Here is a 25476-nt window from a genome sequence, read left to right on the forward strand (position 1 = left end):
AATGGAGATAAAGAACTTGTTGGGAATTGGAGCAAAGGTGACTCTTACTATCTTTTAGCAAAGAGACTGATGGTCTTTTGCCCCTGCCCTGGAGATTTGTGGGACTTTGAACTTGAGAGAGATGATTTAGGGTATCTGGCAGAAGAAATTTATAAGCAGCAAAGCATTCAAAAGGTGACTTGGGTGCTGTTAAAGGCATTCGTTTTGTAAGGGAATTAGAGCATAAAAGTTCAGAAAATTTGTAGCCTGACAATGTATTAGAAAAAAATTCCATTTTCTGAGGAGAAATTCAAGCCAGCTGCAGAAATTTGTATAAGCAAGAGGAGCTGAATGTTAATCCCTAAAACAATGGGGAAAATGTCTCCAGGGCATGTCGGAGGTCTTCATGGCAGCCCCTCACATCACAGACCCAGGGCCTAGGAGGAAAAATTGGTTTCCTGGGCTGGGCCCAGGGTCCCCCTGCTGTGTGCAGCCTAGAGACTGGCTTACCTGAGTCCCAGCCACTCCAACTGTGAGTAAAAGGCAATGAGGTACAGCTCAGGCCATCGCTTCACAGGGTGGAAACCCCAAGCCTCGGCAACTTCCACGTGGTGTTGAACCTGTGGGTGCGTGGAAATTAAAAGTTGAGGTTTGGGAACTTCCACTTAAATTTCAGATTTGGAAATTCCTCGATGTCCAGGCAGAGGTTTGCTGCAGGGCCAGGATGCTCATAGAGATCCTCTGCTACGGCAGTGTGGAAGGGAAATGTGGAATGGGTGCCCCCACACAGAGTCCCTACTGGGGCGCTGTCTAGTGAAGCTGTGAGAAGAAGAAATAACAGATCCAGTGACAGCTTGCACCATGCCCCTGGAAAAGCTACAGACACTCAATGTTAGCCTGTGAAAGCAGCCAGGAGAGGGGCTGTACCTTGCAAAGCCACAGGGGCAAAGCTGCCCAAGACTGTGGGAACCCACTGCTTGCATCACTGTGACTTAGATGTGAGACATGGAATCAAAGGAGATCATTTTGGATTTTTAAGATTTGACTGCCCTGCTGGATTTCAGACTGGCACACGGCCTTTAGCTCCTTTGTTTTGGCCATTTTCTCCCATTTGGAATGGGTATATTTATCCAATGCCTGTACCCTCATTATATCCAGGTAGTAACTAACTTGCTTTTGATTTTACAGGCTTATAAGTAGAAGAGTCTTGCCTTATCTTACATGAGACTTTGGTCTGTGGACTTTTGAGTTAATGCTGAAATGAGTTAAGACTTTGGGGGAATGTTGGGAAGGCATGATTGGTTTTGAAATGTGAGAACATGAAATTTGGGAGGGACCGGGGCAGAATGGTATAGATTGCCTTTGTCCCTACTCAAATCTCATCTTGAATTGTATCTCCCACAATGCCCACATGTTGTGGGAGGGACCCGGTGGGAGGTAATTGAATTTTGAGTGCTATTCTCATGATAGTAAGTAAGTCTCACGAAATCTGATGGTTTTACAAAGGGGAGTTTCCTTCACAAGCTCCCTTCTCTTTACTGCCACCATGTAAGATGTGACTTGCTCCTCCTTGCCTTCCACCATGATTGTGAGGCCTCCCCAGCCATGTGGAATGGTGAGTCCATTAAACCTCTTTTTTATTATAAATTACCCAGTCTCGGGTATGTCTTTATTAGCAGCATAAAAATAGACTAACACAGAGGGAAAGTATTACATGATACTGCTTTGTTGGGAAGTACAGCCCCAGAGCAGCAAGAGTAAAGCAAACATAAAATGAGGCAAGCAAGGAAGAGAAGCAAAGTAAAATAAATTGCCATGCTTGCCATTGTTCCATGACAAGTCTCACAGAGACCCAGCCCATCATTTCTCAGCAGCTCTTCTTGGCCACACAGTGTGCCTCCTATATGGCAGAAAGTCATGTTTGGTATAATCCAATGAAGAGGAAGAAAGACATGTTTATCTTCTAGTTTCTTTTCATATTCTTTCTCCTTCTAATCAAAGTATGCTCACAAGTACATAACTCCCCAGAACCGCCTGCCCTCTCTGAAAGCTGCTGTTCCATAGCACTGTGTTTCATCTAAGTCTTGGACTATGGTGAGGGGAGCAGCGTGTGTCTAGTCTTGAGCATCGGGAGAAATATACAGAGTCAGTTGCCAAGTTGTCATCTAAGGCTAAGCAAGACACCAAGGTTTGGGGGCACAGATGAAGCTAAAGAAATCTAAAAAGGGTGTTTTCAAATTAAAGAATGAATAGATGCCTAGGATATTGGAAAAAAAGAATGAATGGGATGTTTCAAGCAATAAAAAGAGTAATTAAAATGATAATAATAATTGTTGGAATTTATTGTTGTGCCAGGCACATTTGCGAATGGTAACTAGTCCAGAATGTCTACAGATAAAGTCACATTGGAGGTAGCTGAAGCACAGCTAGCATCAGACAATGAAGGGATCTGAATGACATGGTAAGAAGCTGGAAGCAAAGACTATAACAGGTATACCAGTCCAGCAATGTCATAATAATGGAAGCTAACCCTTGTAAAGATCTCATCATGTTCCAGAGAGAGGGAGAGCCAGAATTTGGATACACATCGAATGACTCTAAAAGGCATAACCGTAATTCCTGTACTAAATGTATGTAGTGTATTGAAACTTGGCAAACTCAGGCTACTGGCAGGGTCAGATGACGAGGCCCTTTCAGAGGCCATTTTTCAATGTTGAATCTATTTACCCAGATGTCAGTGTTTTCTCCGGTAACTGTTGGGGAAAATGTTGCAGTAAAAGCTTGCCACCTGTTAATTACTGCACAAAAAGAGCAGGGTCCAAAGTCATTATTGTGTGTCCCTAATAATTACAGCCACACAATGGTGAAGGGTCCTCTTGGATCCTTTTGCACACAAATGTGCAGGCCTAAACGCCAGGTAGGTAATGACGATTTACAAGAATAATAATAAATGCCAGTGGGGGCACAGGTAATTAAGAGATGTAGGCTGCAGACAATGTACTCTGAGCAAGTCTGGAAACAGACCAGGAGAAATGGGGGAAGCTTCCATCTAATCTGAATTGCATCTGAAAAGACTGACCAGCATGTCCATTAAGTACAATTTTCTTAATGCATAAAGAGGGAAGCAGATGTTAAGATTTGAGTGGATAAATTAGCAAATACCATTGCCAGCATGGGAAAAAGGCTTACAGTCCATCTTTGGTTGAATGTGCAGACATGAAATGAGCATGACTTGGAACAAGAAATAGAGGTGAATGTAATGCCATAAACCAACAGCTGATGGAAATAATGAGGATGGCTACAGACATCTGCACTGCTGGAATGAAAACTAAAAATCAAAATTTAAAAAATTTCCAAATTTCATTTAGAATTTGGCGTGTTAGAGATCCAATAAGACAATGAGCCATTCAGAATTTCAGAATGTCCAGACCCAGCCCGATTGCTGCCAATACTTTGGCTTTGGTTTATACATTTTAAAATCAAACGTATTGGATCACACCAGGCTTCATTTTGCCTTTTGACAGATGTGCCCAAAATTTGCAACCTAAATACATCATGAGAAACCTGCGGGAAAAACCCGAAGTGTCCTTTTTAAATTAATAATTTTAAATGAACTTTTTTTAGTCAGTTAAAAAGGAAACATTGTTATGAACTTACTGTAATCTAGATCTTAAGGCCAAAATTTTGCACATAGCTTTTCATGTAATCTTTTGCACAGAGCTTTAAATCTGTATCATTATTTCCACAGTGTAAGTCAGAAAACAGGCTTATAGAGGATAAATGGGAACAAGCAAACAAACAAAAAACTTCCTCAGTTTAGTAACGGTTGAGATGCAAATGTACATCTTTACATCCTGTAAACTTATTTTCTTTCTACCACATTATATTCCCTTCCTAAATTCCTCTCCCAGGCATGTAAGTACTGATAAGTTTGAAAAACATCTAGTACCAGGCATTCAAACCTCTCTGCATCATTCTTCATTCGACAATATCTTTCTGCCTAAACAATGCTTTTACCAACTGCTATGCTTCAATTGTTTCTTTTGTTCTTAATTAATAATTTTAGATTTATAAAACCATTTTGAAGACAGTTCAAAGGGTCCCCATATACTACAGATTCAGTTACCCCTGTTATTAATGTCTTTGATTATTATAGTACATTTGGCCTGATTAATGAACGAATATTGATATGTAATTGTTACCAGAGTCCATACTTTATACTTCCTCAGTTTTTCCTTTATTAAGTTTTATGTCCTTTCTTAAGGTCTAGGGTACCATCTTGGTTATCGTTAACACTTAGTAGTCAGCTCTCCTTAGGCTCATCTTTGTTGTAGTAGTTCATCAGATTTTTCTTGGTTTTGGTGACTGTGACAGTTTTGGTGATTACTGGTCATGTATTTTACAGAATGCTCCTCAGTGGGGACTTGCGTTGTTGTTGATATAATTTACATGATGTAAAATTCAACCTTTTAAAGTACATAATTCAGTGATTTTCAGGATATTCACAATGTTGTACAACCACGAGCATTATCTAATTACAGAACATTTTCATTATTGCAAAAAGAAACCCTGTACCAATTAGTAACCACTCCCCATTTCCTCCTCCTCACAGCCCTTGGCAACCACTAAACTACTTTCTGTCTCTATGGATTTGACTATTCTGGACATTTAATATAAATAGAATCATACAGTATGTGGACTTCTGTGTCTAACTTCTGTCACTTGGCATAACATTGTAAAGGTTCACTATGTTATAGCCTATACTTTATTTCTTTCTATAACTGAATATCTCATTGTATGAATATACCACACTTTGCTTGTACAGTCTTGTTGATAGACATGTGGATCGTTTGCACTTTTTAGTTATGATGAATATGCTGCTAGAACATTCATATACAAGTTTTTGTGTGTATACATACTTTTATTTACATTGAGTATATTTCTATGAGTAGGTTTGTTTGGTTATATGCTAACTCTATGTTTAAATTTTCTATGACTTGCTAAACTGTTTTTCAAGTAACTCCTCCATTTTATAATCCCAACAACACTATATGAGACTTTCAACTTCTTCACGTCATCTTCAACACTTGGTACTATCTGCTTTTTAAGTATAGGATCCTAGGATGAAGTGGTATCTCTTTATATGCTCTTTAAAAATTATGTGTCTCTTTTGATTGACAAACCTTTTATATATCTATCATGCACAATTCTCTCTCTGTCTTTGGCTATGGATAATTAAATTATAATGTGACGGGATGTGGTGCTCTTTAATTCTATCCTACCTGGAGTATGTTTAGCTTCCTAGATGTGTCAATTAATGTTTTTCATCAAATTTAGTGAATTTTGACCATCATGTATATTGTGTTCTCTCTCTTTTCTCCTACAAGGACTCCTATTATGCATATTTTTGTAGTCTTAATGATGTTTCCTAGATCTTGAAGTCTCTATTCAGTTTTGTTTCTCACATCGTTTTTTCTGCTCTAGATTGGATAATTTCAATGGACTTATCTTTGTTTTGCCAAGTCTTCCATCTACTGCTCAGATCTGCTGGTGAACTTCTGTAATGAGTTTTGTCACTTTTCAACTCCAGGTTCTCCATTTGTTTCCTTTTATAATTTCTATCTATGGATGTACTATATAGTTCAAACACCCTTCTTCTGGTTTCCTTTTGCTCCTTGTCCATCAGTTCTTTTAGGTCTTTGAACATATTTAAAATAACTCTAGTAAAATATTTTTGTATTGTCTAATGTCTGGGCTTCTTCCGAGACAGTTTCTATTGACTGCTTTTCTCCCCTGTGTATGGGCTGTATTTTCTTGTTTCCTCATACGTTTTATAATATTATGTTGAGATTTGGACATCTTTAATACTGTAATGTGGCAACACTAGCAATCACATTCTCTTTTCCCCAGGGTTTCCTGTTGCTATTGTTGTTGTTTTGGTAGTTTCTTTGAAGTAATTATATAGTTTATACTTTTGTTATATGTGGCTAGTGATTGGACAGAGATTTTCTTGAACTCCTGAAAACTGTAAGTCTCCCAGTCTTTTCCAAAGGAATCTGTATGCTTGTTAGGATACAACTTCAATACTCATCATACGTTTTACAGCTCTCATAGTCTTCAGTTCCTGTTTAGACGAAGCCTCAAAATTAGTTAAAGATGACTGCTTTGGGCCTTCTGAGGTCTTTCCTAAGCATGTGCATAACCCTGTATGTGTGCTCAGCCCTATAAATGCATATGGCCTTCTAGTTTTATGTAAACATGTTGGAGCTTTTCAAAGCCATTTCTGCACAACTCACCCCCAAGCTTCTCCTTTTGAATGTTTTTGGTCAGCCTATTTCCACAACTATAACCACTTCAGGAAGCTGTGATATTAAACAATTACCATTGATTGTTTTTGACAAATGTCCCTGGAGACTCTTCACACTGGCCAAGCTTCAGGTCTGGTCGAATAAAGATGGCATTATCTTACAGAAAACCACTGAACAAGTCAAGTAATGTCTATTCTCTTGAAGGTAGGTTTTGAAATAACCCCAAACATATTCTTCTCTGTCCAGTGGCTTCCAGGCTTCTGTTTTTTACTGCAATCATTGGCTTTTGTTTTTAAAGTCTACCATGTTTCAGGGTAGGAGGAAATGGAAACAGAGCAAGTTCAAATGCCAAAAACCCATTATTCTTACTGATATTTAGCTTTTTTCTAAATATATGTTTTTCTGACTTCTTCAAGTCTCTGACTAACATCTAGAGTTCTGAAAAAGTTTGTTTTGACATTTTTTTTGGGCCAGTATTCTCATTTCATTTATGGAGGAGAGGATTTTTCAGAGGTCTTTATTTAGAATTACATTTCCCTGAATTCACATTTTGCCTCTATACAGTTGTGTGTTCTTACGTAAAATAGTTAGCTTCACTATCATAGTTTTTCTCATCTACAAAGAGAAATGATAATAACACATGCCCACAAAGCTTGCAAGGTCTGGGAAAAAGTAAAGCCTCAATGTATGCCACCAACTCTGCCACTCATTCCATTTATGGATAGCTCTGAATTTTCAAAAGTTCTATTAGGCTAAAATCAGTTGTCTAGCCACTTCTATCTTTATGGTCTCAATTTGGTTGTCTGGGTCCATAAAAACCACATATCCTCTGTTTTTCATGTAAAAATATGACTCTAAAGTTAAAAAAAGATTTACATTTATGCATTTAGAAATCAAACATCCCAAGCTTGTTTATCCAGCTGTTCTTCATAAAATATTGCATTGCAGCTATAATTTGTCCCTCTCTCATAAAATATGTGGCAAGCCCAGGATGCAGGAGCATATCAGCAGCAGTGTCATCCAGCCGGTTCTTATTCATTTTGTAGTTGATGAAACCCTCCAAGTTGTTTTATAAAAGCAACTGTCAAGCTAAGTCTCACCTAACTGTTCCTTGTGAGATTTTATTTTAACCTATAGGCAGAGTTTAATATTTATTTCTAGTTTCATGCAGCTTGTTTCAGTTTGCTGTTCTAGTGTGTGAAAATTCTCTTTCACATGTTGGCTATGTCATCCAACACATTAACAAATACCTCCACTTTGTACCTTTAGAAGCCTGAGTAAGTGTCTATGTCTCTTCTCACAGAGGAGATAAAAATATTGAACATGTGGACAATTATAGCAAAGCCTGTGTTTCAGTGATCACCCCAACTTCACTTCTATCCCTAACGTTTCCTGCTGACAGAAACCCCATTAAACAACACTCTTAGTTATTATTTTTTAACCCACCATGATCCCACCTTAATATATTCTCAGTCGTCTCACATTTTTATAGCATAGCCTTCGAGCGTAGATATTAAGAACATAGACTCACTTAAAGCCAAAACATTGGTGGTAGAGAAAAGAACAGGACTGTCACCAGTCTCTCTTATTTGGTATCCAAGAGAGGCAGAAAGATTCCTTAGAGGTAGCATGGGCTCTTGAATCAGATAGACTTGAGTTTGAAACTCAGCTTCCCCATTTCTAATGGTATAGCTTTGAATTTCTGCTGTCTCATTTGTACAATGAGGATAATTATGCCTCACTGGGAGATACAGCTATAGGGAGAAGACAGAACTATAGTGAGAAGCAAATAGAATTTTTTCCTGTATCCATCCTGACATTTCCCATCCTCCCTACATTCCCATATTAGTTATCCTCTAAACTTGCATAATTTTCTCACTTATCTTGTTTATTATCTGCCTCTATCCTTCATAGCCGAAAGCTCCACAAGAGTAAGGATTTTGTTCATTTCCTTATTCACTGTATCTCCAATGCTAAAAACAGTCTCAGTTATTTGTTGAGTGAATTAATGAATAAAAGGAGGAACAAATACATGCATAATGTATGTTTAAAGTGCTTTTACAGAGACTGGTACTTATAAGGCACTCAGTAAATTCCAGCACCCCTATCCATCCCACAGCCAGGGATGAAGACAAAAGACAGAGGAATATTTTGAGAGAAGATAAATTTTTGTTTTCTCTGGCTTTTGACTAAAATTCCAGGCTCAGTCCTTAATGTCCACACCTTCTTTTGTTGTAAGAGACTCACTGGAATGGTTGGTAAATAAAGAATGATGTATTAGTTTTCATATTTCTATAAAGAACTGCCTGAAACTGGGTGATTTATGAAGGAAAGAGGTTTAATTGACTCACAGTTCAGCATGTCTGAGGACACCCCAGGAGACTTACAATCATGGCAGAAGGTGAAGGGGCAGCAAGGCACCTTCTTCACAAGCCAGTAAGAAGGAGAGTGCTGAGCTAAGCGGGAAGAGCCCATTATAAAACCATCAGATCTCATGAGAGCTCACTCACACTCATGAGAACAGCATGAGGGAACTACCCCCCGATCCAGTTACCTCCACCTGGTCTCTCCCTTGACACATGGGGATTATGGGGGTTATATTTCAAGATGAAATTTGGGTGGGGACACAAAGTCCAACCATATCAAATGAGAATGCATAAAATAATGTCATATAAAGTAGGTAACTAAATCCAAGTTGTTTCATTAAGGTGTCTATGTCTGAAATGAGGACTAGATATCATCACATACTGTGATCAGAATGACTCTTTATAGATATTAGGGAAAGAACACCATGACACCCATAGTCTAATGACGACTGAATATTTGTTCACAAATTCATTAAACAAACCTCTATTGAGCATCTATAATGTTACAGTTGCTGAAGATGCAATTGTAAACAAAGAAAGACATAGTTCTTCATCTCAAAATACTCACTGTCTCATTGGGTAAAGAGAATTTAAAAAAAATTACACAAATTATTTGTGAACTACAGTAATGAAAAATGTAAGGAAGGAAACTAGAGTAGACAATACCAATGTATAACAAGGGACTTAACCAAGTCGGTTGAGTCAAGGAAGGTTGATGTTAAAAATGACATTGTCTTTGTTCATGTGGATTATTAACCTAAAGCAGGGGTCAGAAAATCTTGTTCTATGGAACAAATCCAATCTTGATTTTATAAATGAAATTTTTTAAAACACAGCCACTGTCCTTTATATATATATTATCTATGGCTGCTTTTATGTTACAAGGCTTAGCAGCTGTGATACCAACTATAGTCCCATAAGCCTAAACTATTTACTATTTTTCTCTGTATAGAAAATGTTTGCCAACTCTTGATATAAATAAATAAAAATTAGAGATAATTTTGTAACTATAAACTACCTTAGATACATTATTAAAATAACAATGGCAAAAATAACTTACATATATTTTTAATAGTTTTTAATGCAATTTCAACTGCATCATCCTATTTAATCTTCACAACAAAACTGTATGGATGATATTTTCATCTATTTTTGATGGGTAAGGAAAGGAGCGTTCCTTCAGTCCATACAGCTCAGTGACATCAAAACTCAAATCCAGCCTTTGTCTTTCACTCCTATAACAGAGTCTGCAAACACATGGTCTGCAGGTTATTTCCCACCTGTGGACATGTTTTCTTTGCCCAAATGATGGATGTTGCATGACAAAACTGTAAGCTAACGTTTTTAAATTATGGAAATTTCATATTAAAGTCATATTTTGAGATTTTTTTCTTGGACAAGTGGAAATTATAATCTTTTGGGATCTGAATTGCTACTTGACAATTACTATGAGCAGAGGCCCCTAAAATCATGACATTTACTCTTCAGTGTCTTTCTATGGTTGTTTGTTTGCATAGTGTTATAGTTTGTCTGTGTCCCCACCCAAATCTCATCTTAAATTGTAGCTCCCATAATTCCCATGTGTTGTGGCAGAGACCTGGTGGGAGATAATTGAATCATGGGGGCAGTTCCCCCATACTGTTCTTGCAGTAGTGAATACATCTCACGAGATTTGATGGTTTTATAAGGGAAACCCCTTTCACTTGGCTTTCACTCTTTGCCTGCCACCATGTAAGATGTGCCTTTCACCTTCTGCCATGATTGTGAGGCCTCCCTAGCCATGTGGAACTGTGAGTCTATTAAGCCTCTTTTCCTTCATAAATTACCCAGTCTCGGGTATATCTTTATCAGCAGTGTGAAAATGAACTAATACACACGGTGTCCATAATTTTCCCCTTCTTGTGTCCATTCCACTTTGCAACGAGACTGTAGCATTTCTCATCAAGAGGTTAGACCAATGTATTCATCCTTTTTCTCTACACTGGTCTTCTGATTTAGTTTGATCAATAAAATGTGGCAGAAGTGATGTTAAAACAGGTCTGAATATAGCCTCAAGAGGCCTTATACACTTCCAGACAAAGTAACTTGGAAATTTATTCAATCTCCATTTGAACAATAGGCTTGCCTGCTGGAAGCTGAGAAAGCATACGGACCAGAGACAAGCCATTCCAATGTGAAGTCATCAGTCTTTACCCAGCCAACCATCAACTGGCAGCAGACCTGAGAATGAGATAGGCCAAATGCAGAGCTGCCCAACTGAGACCAACCCAAATTATTGAGCCAAAGGGTCATAAGCCAAATTAATGGTCATTTTAAATCTCTATATTTGGAAATGCATTGTTACGTAGGAACAGCCAATACAATACTCCAATTTATTGTCTCCCTTCACTGAGTTTAATTGTATAATTCGGTTTATCACTATATTTACATTATTTTCTTGGAGTACAAAACTGTTTTTTAATGTCCTAAGTCTACCAAAAGTCAGAGAAAATTTAACTAAAAGGAACATGAAAATTTTCATATTTCTAGCCTTCTTTACATAATTGTTTTGCCTGCGTGTCCTCTGTTAGCATGTCAGTCTTCAGCTCTGCTAATACCCACAATTAACAAATAGCAGATCTATTTTGCTGCAGGTTTTTAAGACTTGTAACTCTGACCTAGAATGCCCATATGATTTGGGTGTCTGCTCCTACCTTTCAAATATTTGAGGAATTAATTTTCTTAGAAATAAGGGAGAAAAATCAATGCTACATTGTTCCATTCATCTGCACAAACTTTCCTTTCTTCTTTCTTTCCTTTTTTCTGTTTTTCTTTCTTTTTCTCTAGTGGGAGCAACCAACCCCAAGACTGCTAAGAATACCTCATTTAAGATATTGCTGCAAAAAGTGAGGTTGTTTCCTTATCTCTACATTGCAGGTGCTGAACACATCTTCGTTATTCTAAGAGCTTCATAAAAGTAACTTTCTCTGGTCAGCCAAAAAACTTCAAAAACAATAATATAAAACAGGTTCAAATTCGATTTCATCCTCTGTAATGTGGGTGGCTGAGTAAACGTGGAAAGTCGTCTCTGACTGTTGGATTTGTTGTGGTTTTTTTCCCCATGTTTGGAGTTAAGGTCATACAGCTTTGTGGAGAGCCATTAAAAAAAGTTTGAGAGCCTTCCCCCAAACTCTCTGTCAAACTTTAGTGAACAAACTGGCCTGTAATAAAAAAAAAAAAAAAAAAAAAAGAAAAAAGAAAAAAAAACTAGATAGGAAACAGAAAATGATGAGCTCATTTGGGAGCCATCAGTGATTGTTCCCTAATTAAAACATTCAAGTGATACAATTTAATCTGATTTTAATTTTTTAGAAAAGGTTTTATAAGTTATTAAACATTACTTTAGTCCACATTCTCCACAACTTGAAATATAGGTAAATTTTAGTTTGGGAAAGTTTGGGGAAAGTACACACAATATTCTTTTTAACTAGGACATATACATTTATCATCATGAATTATGCACACATACACACACTGTGTGTGTGTGTGTGTGTGTGTGTGTGTGTGTGTTGGGTGTGTGTGGAGAGAGAGAAAAAAAAGAGAGAGAGACTCATGTTAGCTAGTAACATGAGTTTTGTGATATTCAGGTCACCATATTGCTGTTTTCCAAGGCTATATATTCTTTCAAGGTAGGCTGAAATTTTTAGAAAGAGAAGAAGCAGGAAAGCATTAAAAGGTCTTCAGCTCATCACAGAATGAATGCTACAGGAAGAAGTGGGTGCTCACTCTGCTTGCTCTTCATACCTGGTCACCTCACCTCTAGGCTGGTGACATGTGTGGTTATCTTGGGCAGTCTTTACCTTCTCCCAGGTTTCCTTCATCACAGAAGACCCCCTGTGGCCATGGTTAAGCCCACCACCCCTCACAGAGCAGTCAGAGTCCCTTCTCAGGCTGACCTTAAGAAGGTAGAGGTGGACAGATTTGAAGATGGATTCCATTGCTATTCCTGCTTTGGCCAGAAAAACCATAAAGCATGACTGATTTATGGTATGGTTAAGGGCATAATATGTGAGGTCAGGCTACCTTGGCTGGAATACTGGCCCCCCCATTACCCCTTAGGTGATCTTTGCACTCTGAGTCTCAGTTACCTTATCTGTAAAATGAGAATAATAACCAGTAGTAAAAGTTAAGTTTTCCAAATGTGTGTATGAACTTTCATCCCTGCCTGCTATATAGTAAGTTCTCATGAAATGTTAGTAATTTTTTTGTCATTATCATTATTATAGTCAAAGAAACATTCTGTTAACAACTCAGGATCCTTCTGGCATTTTGGGGGTCATGGGTTGCCTTACACATCTCACCACAATGTCATTTCCTCATGTTCCAAGCCTCCATCATTCCCACTCATGTAAGCATCACCCTGGCTACCTTCATCATACATGTAGCATATGTGAATGCCTCTATCTACAAGTCAGATGCCTCACATGTGAAACCACTTTAGTCTTGTTATAAACTGAATTGTTTCTCTCTCAAACTCCAATTCTTATGTTGATGCCGTAATTCCCAATGTGACTGTGTTTGGAGACAGGGCCTTTAAAGAAGTAATTAAGGTTAAATGAAGTCATTAGAGTGGGCCCTAATCCAATACGACTAAAGTCTTTATAAGAAGAGGAAGAGAAACCAGAGATGCACACGCACAGATAACAGAACCATGTGAGGACACAGCTGGAAGGTGACCATCTGCAAGCAAAGGAGAGAGGCCTCAAGAGCAACCAACTGCCTGGCACAGCCCCTTGATTTGAGACTTCCAGGCTCCAGAACTGTGAGAAAATAAATTTCTGTTGTTTAAGACACTCTGTCTGTGACATTTTGTTATAGAAGCCCTGGAAGACTAATACAGGTCCCATCTCAGTAGGGATATAAAAATAAAATTTTCTTTCTTTTCGATCACTGCCTTCAACTCTGCTTTTTCAAATCTCTCTTTTCCATCTCTTAATTATATCTTGGTTAGATAACATAAAATTTCCCATCACTTTCAGTTAATAACCTTCCATTTCATTCTGAAGCTTCAATCACAAACTTGAGTTAATTCTCTTTGTCCCACTTCCCCTTACTTCATGGATCAAGGGACCTGAGGTAAGCTGTGGCAAGCTGCCACCTGAACTGACTTTTACTTCAGTCCTTCATCCCAAGCACCTTGAGAAGGAAGGCCTGGTCAGATTCTGGGAGAGTCATCTTCCTCCCTGTTTAATAGCTACTCCTATAAATATGTTACCAGTGGAAGGTATCCAAGTTACCAGCGGCGAATCCATATGGGTCTGCAGGAACTTCAGTTCTTGCCTTCTTAGAAGAAAGAATTTGATTGAAGGGCATAAGGCAGAAAAAGAGACCGAGGCAAGTTTCAGAACAGGAGTGGAAGTTTACTTAGAAAGGCTTCAGAACAAGAAATAAAGTTCACTTGAAAGAGACCCAAGTGGGCACCTGAAGGTCAAGTGCAGTGTTTAACCTTGATCCTAGGACTTTATAGGCTGACCTCTTTCCCATGATTCCTCCTTCGGGGTGGGCTGCCTGCATGCACAGTGCCCTCCTTACCCTTGGGAGGTGAGCATCCACAGTGAGTTTAGGAAGTTGTATGCATGCTCATCTGAGGCTTTCCTCCCTTTTCTGGTGGCGTGCCCCCAGAAGGTCATACCCCACCATTTTGTCTCTTAATACACATGCCCAGGAAGTTGCTTCTCACTGCACCTGCATTCAATTAACACTTTAGGGCAACAGGTGTGAACCATCACGAATAATCTCTCCCTGGTGCTGGTTCCCAATTTATTACTTTTAGAGAGACAATGTGATAATTGCTGAACCATCACCCAACATTCTTAGTGGATGGGGGAGAGCCCTCTCCTGTCCCATTTATGCTTATCTAACTACCTGTAATAGATCCAGAGAAGGAGATGGAGGAGAAGGAGGAAGTGGGGAGGAAGAGGAGGAATTAGGGTAATGAAGGTAAGCTTTACCTTGGAGAACATCCCACCTGTCAGTGATGGCCAGCATCTCTGCCTGTTCTTCTCACCTAGTTACCTCACTCCAGATGACCTCTAGCTTGGTGACATGTGTTATTTTCTTGGGCGTCTTTACCTTCTCCCAGCTTCCTTCATCATGAAAGACATCCTTAGAGAGAAGCAGTTACGCCTCTCCTTACTCATGAGCTAATATGGTCAATACCACCAGTCTCTTCTCTCGGATATAGACTAGACAAACCCAGAGATCCTGTCACTCCCTTAAAATTCCTTGTTTCTTTAAATGGAGTGATAAAAATATCTCAGGTTTTCTTATGCACTTGTAAAATGAGTCAGAGAAGGTCTTTGACAATGTCCTCTTTCCAGGTACATTATAACACTGTCTCCTTTCACTATAGTTTTGGCAAAACTCTAGAAACCTTCCTCCCTTCAAAAATCTACAGCAGAGAAATAGACAGCAGCCTTGGTGTTCGTGTAGCTCCTTCAACTCTAGGAGGCATGTGTCAAACACTAGTTAAGACTTCTATTTTATTTTATCTTATTTATTTTTTACCGTATTCTACACTACACAAAGGCAGCATCAACATGGGCTCACAGTTTGTGCCACTTAGCCAGCATCTAATGCAGGACACATGATCCCTGCATTCTCCTTTTTTGGCAGGTAACCCCAATCACCCTTGGGTTTGAGGAAGGGAAAGATATACCTATGGGAAGGAAGAGACCTCTGTGAAAACTGAATTCCTGGAAAGACACAAACTCTTGACTCTGGTCCTACTTGTGTGCCCCCACAACACATACCCTGTATGCTAACGAGACTGGGATGGGTGCAATTTAGAGTGAAGACCACTTGTAGCTAGATTTGTTTTCCATCCCATAAGCTCATTTGCTGACAGCATTTTTTAGGATGTGGAATAATTAGTGGTGCTTTTTCTTTTCACTGGAGGTCACAGTTCACAATACTCACGGCAATGGAAAAAGCACAAATCAATGTCTAATTGCATACACATTTATGTCACTTAATTCTCTAAATAACAGTATAAGATAGGAACCATAAATACAGACAGGAAAATGAAGGGCCATGATGAGTCCAGGTCTGTCTGACGGTGAAGCTCATACTTGTATTCCCTAAGCCATGTTTTTGTTACACCATACCATCATCCCAACCATGGGAGGCCTTCATTCACCTTCCCTGGTTTCTGCCTCTTTCATTTCCCCTTGAACTACCATTTTGTCTCTAGACTTTCACCCGCCTTCAGCCACCTTCTAATCACTCCCCAAATATTTTCTTAAAAAAAAAAAAAGGATTTCCATAAAACTTACATTATTTGACATGTTTTACAATTTTTACATCTGCATAAACTTTATGACTCTTTAAACTGTTCAGACTTCCTCCCTTGAAGAGCATATGTGCTGTAACATGTTGAACCAAGGAGTGAAAGAGACTCACTTTGTCAATGAACATAAACAGAATTGATGTTTGAGCCTTTAAGAGCCAACTCATGTTTTCAAATGTTTCTCTCTCATCCCCATAGACTGTTAGTGCTCCAGAAAGGAATGCTTAATTAGCCTGTGTCTTGGAAGAAAGAAGATAAAAAGCAAAGCTGTAAGTGACCCACACGGACATAGGAAAAAGGTTAACCTTTGTTGCTGTAAGTCACTGTGGCCTTTGGAGTGGCTTATCATTCCAACACAATTTAGCTAATCCTAATTGATATTGTATCCCTTTATCTTTCTTCCTTTTTCTTATTTTCTTTGTCTTATCTCCTCTTGTCTTCATTCAACTTCTTCAAACTAATCTTTTCAGATCTTGCCAAATATTTTTCTCTTACCAAATCCTATAAGCTATCTGATTTCTTCTGTTTCCTACTATCTTTTTTATTCTTTCTTCAACTGATTTTATCCTATCTATCCACTACCCAGTTGGACTGAAAGGAAAATAGAGGAAGGGTATAGTAAAATATCTTTTGAGAAATCATGGCAGATAGGGACCAGGAAGGTACAATTCAGAAAAAGACAAAAGAAAGGGAGAGTGGATGTTAATCTACTGATCACCAAAGCCTTATAATTCAGGGCAGGATAGCAAATGTTTCATTTTTAAATGAATGCTTAGTGTGTGCTATGTACCCTGGTGAGAACTGTGGTTACAGAAATAAATAAAACATATTTTTGACTACCCAAAAGCAGACATTGATGGGGAAAATAGGTATGATTAATATTTAATGTAAGTATTATAATATATTAGACACTGAACTATGATTACATTTGTCACACTAAATCTCTTAACCAACACCCTGTGCCGCCTTCCTAACCAGGTGCCATAAGAGAATAAAGGAAGTCAAGGAAGGCTTGCATGAACAATGACTGATTAACTTGAGAACTGGGGGGAAAATGAGAGATTGGGTGAAATATTGTTCCAGGCAAGGATACTAACCCTGACAAAATGCTCACAGGAAAGGGAAATAACTTAATAGTTTTCTGTGGTGTTTTGCAATCTTCAAAGAAAGGAAATGAACAAAAGTCCCTGGTCTTAGGAAGTTATTAGAAGAGGCATAATGCAAGCACCTGAAAAGGAATAAAATCATTGACCAAGAATGAGGACAAAACATTTCACATGTTTTTAGTTCATTGTCAACAAAGAAACAATAACAGATACACTAAACAAGTCATTTACACATTTAGGATCAGAAGTTTGGGTATACAGCCTGCAAAGATATTTAGTTTGTCTCACACAGTGCTTCAAAAACCAAATCACATTAGTCGCCAACACTAAAAGAAGTGAAAGATGTTGCACTGAAAAAAATCAGATTTCTGGCTTCCCTTTCAAAAGTCCAGTATCTCCCTTCTGCTAAATACTAGTTGCCCCATAAGATAGGTCATAACTCTCCAGTTAACCATTGTTCCACTATCTTCTTTAGTCACTATAATTTTCTTGCACCTTGCCTGCTTCACTCATTTAATCTCTTAGTCCTGAATGTATTTAGTATTAAAACCCCTAATAAAGATTATCAACTCATTGATTTTTCAATTATATAAAAACAAAGCAAAACAAAATTTTGACATGTATGCCCCTGGAGTAACACTGCATGAAGTAACAACTTCACTTCATACATGTGTGTAATCAGTAAGTATCTGCCAACTCGCCATGCCAATATTATAGTGTATCAAGCTTTCTGTTGTATGGTGCTATTAACTCTGTCTGGAATATGAGCAAGTACAGGCCAATAAAATACTATCTGAGAGCTCTTGGATTTCAAAATGACTTGTTAAGCCTCACTGAGTGTAAAGATGGATCACAATGACATGCCGCTGGGAGAATACTGTTCTCCACTTGTGGATGGTCAGATAAAATTCAGAAATTGTTGCTCTGATCACGGAATAAAAAATTGCCGTCATGCACTTTCCAGCAAATGCACCTTGACTTGTTAATTGCTCAGCTGTTCATTATGAATAACTGAAGACTTGAATACATGCTTACTGTGTAATCCAATTCTACACTTACCTTTCAGGATAATATTAACAAGGATGCTTCTCATGAGAAAACACATTAATGCACTACTCTGTGTTAAAAATAAAAGCACAGGTTCCTGTAAGTGGAAACAAGAAAACTGTATTGGATCCAGAGAATATACCAAAATAATTGTAACAGAGAGTATGACAGGGATAGACAAAGGGGAAGAAAAACATTTATTGTGAGTACATGATATGCCACAGATTATGTTGAATGTTCCACATAAATTTATTTTCTATAAACTGTCAATTAAGCATGATTCATAGGTTAGAAAGAAAGGACTCAGGCTTGGGGTGGGGATTAATTAATTAAAGTAATTGAACTAAATTTCTAGGTCATGTTAGCAATAGATATCAAAATAAATAGAGGGAAAAATAAACAATAAATACCTAAATAAATACAGGTCTATTCTGTACTTAGAAATAAATAGAGGTAGGAACAGTGGAAATTTTATGAAGAAGAAGGCAATGGCAGGAAAAATCTGTGTGTGTGTGTGTGTGTGTGTGTGTCTGTGTGTGTGTGTGACCCAGTATATATACTACAGGATATATATACACGTACTACTTTGCCTTCTTCAAACAATGTGCAGGTAAATATTTCATTTTGATTTGGGTAGTCACAATAACTCTGGTTATAAAAGCTACTATGTTAATTTTACACATAAAAAACTACACACAAAATAGTTATTAATTTTGTCACACAGTAGGTGCTTAATAATTAATAGCTATTGATATCATTGTCTCTGAACTTTACTGATAATATTGATATTGTCAGAGAAGAGTGAGTATGATTTGGACTACTGGATACATAAATCCAAGTAGTAAAATATTCTAACATTTCAAGATTTGACTCTTTCATAAGAAGAGCTAAAAAAATTTTTATCCCTCAGTCATAAACAGTTACTGAGGATGGAGGCAGAGCAAGATGACCAAATAGAAGCCTCCAGTGATTGTCCTCCCTGCAGGAACATCAAATTGAACAACTACCTACACACATAAAAAGCACATTCATAAGACCCAAGAATCAGGTGAGAAGGTGGACAAGACAGTTGAATAGAAGTCTTCATCAATCACTTCCCCCACACCCCCATAGGGACACCAAATTTAACAACTACCTACACAATAAAAGCACCTTCATAAGAACCAAAAATGAGGTAAGCAATCACAGCAATTAGTTTTAACTTTAAATTGCTGAAAGAGACACTGACGATGGTAGAAAAAACAGGCTTGAAACACCAATGCCACCCTTGCTTTATTTCCTGGCAGTGGCCTCCTGGCATGGAGAAGGAATCCGTGCACTTGAGGGAGGGAGAGCACATTGATTGTGGGACTTTGCATTGGAACGGTGTGCTGTCCTGTCACAGCAGAGAGCATCACCAGGAAGAAATTAGCCAGTACCCATGGATAGAGCATTTAGATCAATGCTAGCCAAAGGCAAACTGTCCACCCCAGCAGTCAAAACCTGAGTCATGGCAAGCCTCAACACTGTAAGCTAAAGTGCCTTGGGGTCCCATATAAATTTGAAAGGCAGTCTAGGCAGGTTCTGGTGCTATGCTGAGCTCAGAGCCAGTGGACATGAAGTACATATGACCTACTGAAACACGAGTGGAGGTGGCCAGGGGCGTGCAACCTCCCACAGCACTAGAAAGTGTAACCTTTGCAGCTCCAGGAGAGACTCCTTCCCTCTGCTTGAGGATAGGTGAGGTAAGAGCAAAGAAGACTTTGTCTTGCAACGTGGATACCAGCTCAACTACAGTAGAATAGGACATTGGGCAGAGTCCTGATCCCCTCCCTTCCAGGCCCTAGATCCCAAATGACATTTCTAAACACACCTTGAGCATAAGGGAATTCATTGCCTTGAAGAGAAGGACTCAGTTCTGGCAGGATTCATCACCTGCTGATTAAAGAGCCATTGGGTCCTGAATGATCAGCACCAGTACCCAGGCAGTACTCACCATGGACCTTGGCGAGACTCTGAGATATGCTCGCTTCAGGTGTAACCCAGCACATTCCCAGCTGTAGTTGCTATGGGGAAAGCCTCCTTCCACTTGAGAATAGAAGAGGAAAGACGAATTTGTCTTGCAGCTTAGATGCCAATTCAGCCACAGTGGGGAACAGCACAGAGTGAGCTCTTAGAATCCCTGATTCCAGGCCTTAGCTCTTGAGTGGGATTTCTGGACCTATCCCGGGCAAGAAGAGAGTCTGCTTCCCTGAAGGTTGAGTCCCAGGCCAGGCAGCATTCACCACAAGCTGACTGAAGAGCCCTTGAGCCTTGCATGAGCATTGATGTTAGCCAGGCAGCTTTTATGTAGGGCCTGGGGCTGTGGTGGCCACAAAGAAATATTCCTATTAGTGAGAAAATGGGAGAGAAGAATGGGAAAGACTTCTCTCGTGTCTTGGGTGCCAGATCAGCTGAAGTAGAATGAAGCATCAGGCAGACTGCTAAGATTTCCAACTCTAGGTCCCGGTTCCCAGACAGCATCTCTGAATCTACCTGGGGAAGGGGGAACTTGCCATCTGAAGGAAAGGAAACAAGCCTGGCTGGCTTTGTCATTTGATAATTGCAGAGCCCTAGGGCCTTGAGAAAATATAGGTCGTAGTGAGGCAGTGGTAACTGCAGGACTTGGGAAAGACACAGTACCACACTGGCTTCAAGTCTGACCCAGCACAGTCCCAGTGGTAGTGGCCATAGGGATTACTGTGCCACCTGACCCCCAGCTCCAGGCAGCTAGACATAGATTCCATTTGTTTGGCAAAATGTAAGGGAAGATAATAAAAGTCTCTGCTTTGTAATTAAGAGAATTCTTCTGAATCTTATCCAAGATCACCAAGGTGGTACCTCTGTGAGTCTCCAAGAGCCATTGTGTTACTGGGCTTGGGTGCCCCCTAATGCAGATATGGCTGTAATAAAACCAAAACTTGGATTACAACACCCAAGTCCCTTCAAGTACCTGGAAAGCCTTCCCAAGATGGATAAGTACAAACAATCCCAGACAGTGAAGATTACAATAAATGCTTAATTCTTCAATGCCCAGACACCAATGAACATTCTCAAGTATAGAGACCATCCAAAACACATGATCTCAACAAATAACTAAATAGGGCACAAGGGACGAATTCTGGAGAGATAGAGATATGTAATCTTTCACACAGTGAATTGAAAATAGCCTTTTTAAGGAACCTCTATGAAATTCAAGATAACAAAGAGAAGGAATTCAGAATTCTATCAGATAAATTTAACAAAGAGATTGAAATAACTACAAAGAATCAAGAGAAATTCTGGAGTTGGAAACTGCAATTGACATACTGAGGAACTGTACCAAAGTCTCTTAGTTACAGAATTGATCAAGCAGAAGAATTAGTGTTCTTGAAGACAGGCTATTTAAAAATACTCAGCAAAGAAAAAAAATGACCTACAATATCTCAAAATTGCCTCAAAAGGGCAAATATAAGAGTTATTGGTAATAAAGATAAGACAGAGAGAGAGATGGGGTAGAAAGTTTATTCGAAGAAATAATAACAGAGAACTTCTCAAACCTAGAGAAAGGTATCAATATTCACATAAAAGAAAGTTATAGAACACAAGAAGATTTAATCCAAATAAGACTACTTCAAGACATTTAATAATCAGACTCCCAAAGGTCAAGGATAAAGAAAGGATTCTAAAAGCAGTAAGAGAATAGAAATAAATGACACAAAATAGAGCTCCAATGCATCTGGCAGCAGACTTTTTAGTGGAAACCTTACAGGCCAGGAGAGAGAAGCGTGACATATTTAAAGTGTTGTAAGAAAAAAAAAAAAAACTTTTACCCTAGAATAGCATACCCAGGAAAAATATCCTTCAAACATGAAAGAGAAATAAAAGTTCTCCAAGACAAACAAAAGTGGAGGATTCCAGGTCAGTTCTATGAGAACTGAAAGAAAACTGAAAGAAAAGAACATTAATGAGCAATAACAAATCATCTGAAGGTACAAAACTCATTGACAGTAGTACACAGAAAAAAACATATTGTATCACTGTAATTGTGGTGTGTAAAATACTGATATCTTTACTAGAAAGAAAAACAGATGAACTGATCAAAACCACAACAACTTTTCAATACATAGACAGTACAATAAGATATAAATACAAACAAGAAAAAATTTAAAAGCAGAAAGATAAAATTAAAGTGCAGAACTTTTAATGGTTTTTTTCTTTGCTTGCTTGCTACTTTGTTTATGCAATGTTGTCATCAGTTTAAACTAATGGCTTAAAAGATATTATCTGCAAACCTCACAGTAATCTCAAATAAAAAAACATACAAAAGATACACAAAAAAATAAAAAGCAAGAGATTAAAACTTACCATGAGAGGATAAGTTTTCTCTAAAAGGAAGACAGGAAAGAAATATAGAAGAAGGGGAAGATGATAAAACAAACAGCAAACAACAAAATGGCAGGAGTAAGTTCTGACTTATCAAAAATAACACTGAATGTAAATGGACTAAACTCTCCAATCAAAAGCATAGAATGGATGAATGGATTTTTAAAAAGACCCAATGATCTGTTGCCTACAAGAAACATGCTTCACCTATAAAGACATACATAGACTAAAAATAAAAGAATGAAGAAATATATTCTATGGAAATGGAAACCAAAAATGAGAACAAATTGCTATGTTTATATCACAAAAATACATTTCAAGACAAAAACTATAAAAAGAAACAAGTCATTATTTAATAAGAAAGGGATAAATTCGGCAAAAGAATATAACAATTGTAAATATATATGCACTCAATACTGAAGCACCCAAACATATAAAGCAAATATTATTAGAGATAAAGAGATAGAAAGAACACAATAGAATACCTGGAAACTTCAGTGTCCCACTTTCAGTTTTGGACATGTCATCCTGTTGGGGTCCGTGCCGGGGGTGGTGGAGAATGAAAGAACACACAAAAGACAAAGACACACAGAGAACATGGCAGCCGCACTCAGAGCCTCCGCCTCACTTTATTTATACTCCATAAACCCCACGTCAGCAGAAAGAATGCAATGCAAAACAAACTTTCTTTTCCCACATGTAACCTTCTACTCAGTTCCTTGTTTCTATGCTCTTCCTTATCTGCCTGCCTTCTTGGCACCTACAGGAGTTCATTAAAAGTTCAATTGGAGATACTGTCCTTGAGCCCTATCTATTCTCAGCATACTGTTTTCAAAGGCCCCTGCATCATCCAGACCAAAAAAATCAATAAAGAAACATGGGAATTAATCTGCACTACAGATTAATGACCCTAATAGATATTTACAGAAAATTTCATCTAATGGCTGCAGAATAAACATTCTTCTCATCAGCACATGGATTATTCTCAAGAATAGACCATATGTTATGCCACAAAACAAATCTTTAAAAAATAAAAAAAGAAACTATATCAACTTTCTATATCAACTAAAAAATTAATAACATGAGGAATTTAAAAAACTGTACAAATGCATGGAAGTTAAGCAATATGCTCTTGAATGACCAGTGGGTCAGTGAAGAAATTAGGAAGGAAATTAACAAATTTCTTGAAACAAATAATGATGGAAACACAACACACCAAAACCTATGGGGTACAGCAAAAGAAGCACTCAAAAGAAAGTTAATAGCTATAAGTGCCTACATCAAAAAAGTAGAAAAACTTCAAACAAGCAACCTAACATTGCATCTTAAACATACAGAAAAGCAAGAGCAAACCAAACCCAGTTAGTAGAAAAAAAGAAATAATAAATGAAATAAAAATAAAGAAAACAATACAAGAGATCAACGAATCACAGTTTGTTTTTTGAAAAGAAAAGCAAAACTGACTAACCATTAGTCAGACTAATTAATACAAAAAGAGACAAGACCCAAGTAAATAAAATCAGAGATGAAAAAGGAGACATTACAACCAATACTGCTGAAATTCAAAGGATCATTACAGGCCACTATGAGCAACAATATGCCAATAAATTGAGAAACCTAGAAGAAATGAATACATTCCTAGACACATGAAACCTGCTAATATTGAACCATGAAGAAATTAAAACCCTGAAAAGACCAATAATAAGCAATGAGGTTGAAGCCATATGTAAAATTCTCTAAGCAAAAAGCCTGGGACCTGATGGCTTAATTACTGAATGCTACCAAACATTTAAAGAACTAATATCAATCCTACTCAAACAGTTCCAAAAAACAGTTCCAAACTCATTCTATGAGGCAAGTATTACCCTTATACCAAAACTAAAGATACATGGAAACAAGAAAACTACAGGCCAGTTTATCTGATGAACATTGATACAATAATCTTCAACAAAAATACTAGCAAACTGAATTCAACAACTCATTAAAAAGATCATTCGGCCGGGCACAGTGGCTCACGCCTGTAATCCCAGCACTTTGGGAAGCCGAGGCAGGCGGATCAAGAGGTCAGGAGATGGAGACTATTCTGGCTAACATGGTGAAACCCCATCTCTACTAAAAATAGAAAAAATTAGCTGGGTGTGGTGGCAGGTGCCTGTAGTCCCAGCTACTCAGGAGGCTGAGGTAGGAGAAAGGTGTAAACCCAGGAGGCTGAGCTTGCAGTGAGCTGAGATAGCGCCACTGCACTCCAGCCTGCACTCCAGCCTGCACTCCAGCCTGGGTGACAGAGCAAGACTCCATCCTCCCTGCCACTCATTATGATCAAGTGGGACTTAACCCTGGGATGCAAGGATTGTTCAACATATGCAAATCAATCAATGATACATCATATCAACAGAATGAAGGACGAAAATCATCTGATCACTTCAATTGATGCCACAAAAGCATTTGACAAAATTCAACATCCCTTCATGATAAAAACTGTCAAAAACTAGGTATAGAAAGAACATACCTCAACACAATGAAAGCTATATATGAGAAACCTACTGCTACTGTCATAGTAAATTGGAGAAAACTGAAAGCCTTTCTTCTAAGATCTGGAACAAGACAAAGTTGCTCACTTTTACCACCGCTCTTCAACATAGTACTGGAAGTACTAGCTAGAGCAGCCAGACAAGAGAAAGAAATAAAGGGCATCAAAATTGGAAAGGAAGAAGTCAAATTATCCTTGTTTGCAGATTATATAATCTTATATTTGGAAAAACCTAAAAACTCCACCAAAAAACTGCTAGAATTGAAAAACAAATTCAGTAAATTTGTAGGAAACGAAATCAATACACAAAAATTATTAGCATCTCTATATGCGAACAGCCAGCAATCTGACAACAAAATCAAGAAAGTAATCCCATTTACAATAGCTACGAATAAAAACACTTTGAACTTAACCAAAGAAGTGAAAGATC

The 25476-nt window shown here is 38.2% G+C and overlaps 1 long non-coding RNA gene across 2 annotated transcripts in view; it reads right to left on the bottom strand.

Annotated features, from left to right (window-relative positions):
• Positions 1-23438, bottom strand: part of LOC114680340 (uncharacterized) — a 269085-nt gene extending 245647 nt beyond the window's left edge. Inside the window, exons 1-2 of one of the 2 annotated variants that reach the window (XR_013397425.1) lie at positions 23002-23438; positions 490-599 (exon numbers count right to left, since the gene is read on the bottom strand). This is a non-coding gene — a long non-coding RNA (uncharacterized LOC114680340). The remainder of the gene's footprint in view (positions 1-489; positions 600-23001) is intronic. The other variant, XR_003732543.2, reaches the window with a different exon arrangement.
• Between the last annotated feature and the right edge of the window lie 2038 nt (positions 23439-25476).

This window comes from Macaca mulatta, chromosome 8 (assembly GCF_049350105.2).
Source record: "Macaca mulatta isolate MMU2019108-1 chromosome 8, T2T-MMU8v2.0, whole genome shotgun sequence".
NCBI classification, from domain to species: Eukaryota; Metazoa; Chordata; class Mammalia; order Primates; family Cercopithecidae; genus Macaca; species Macaca mulatta.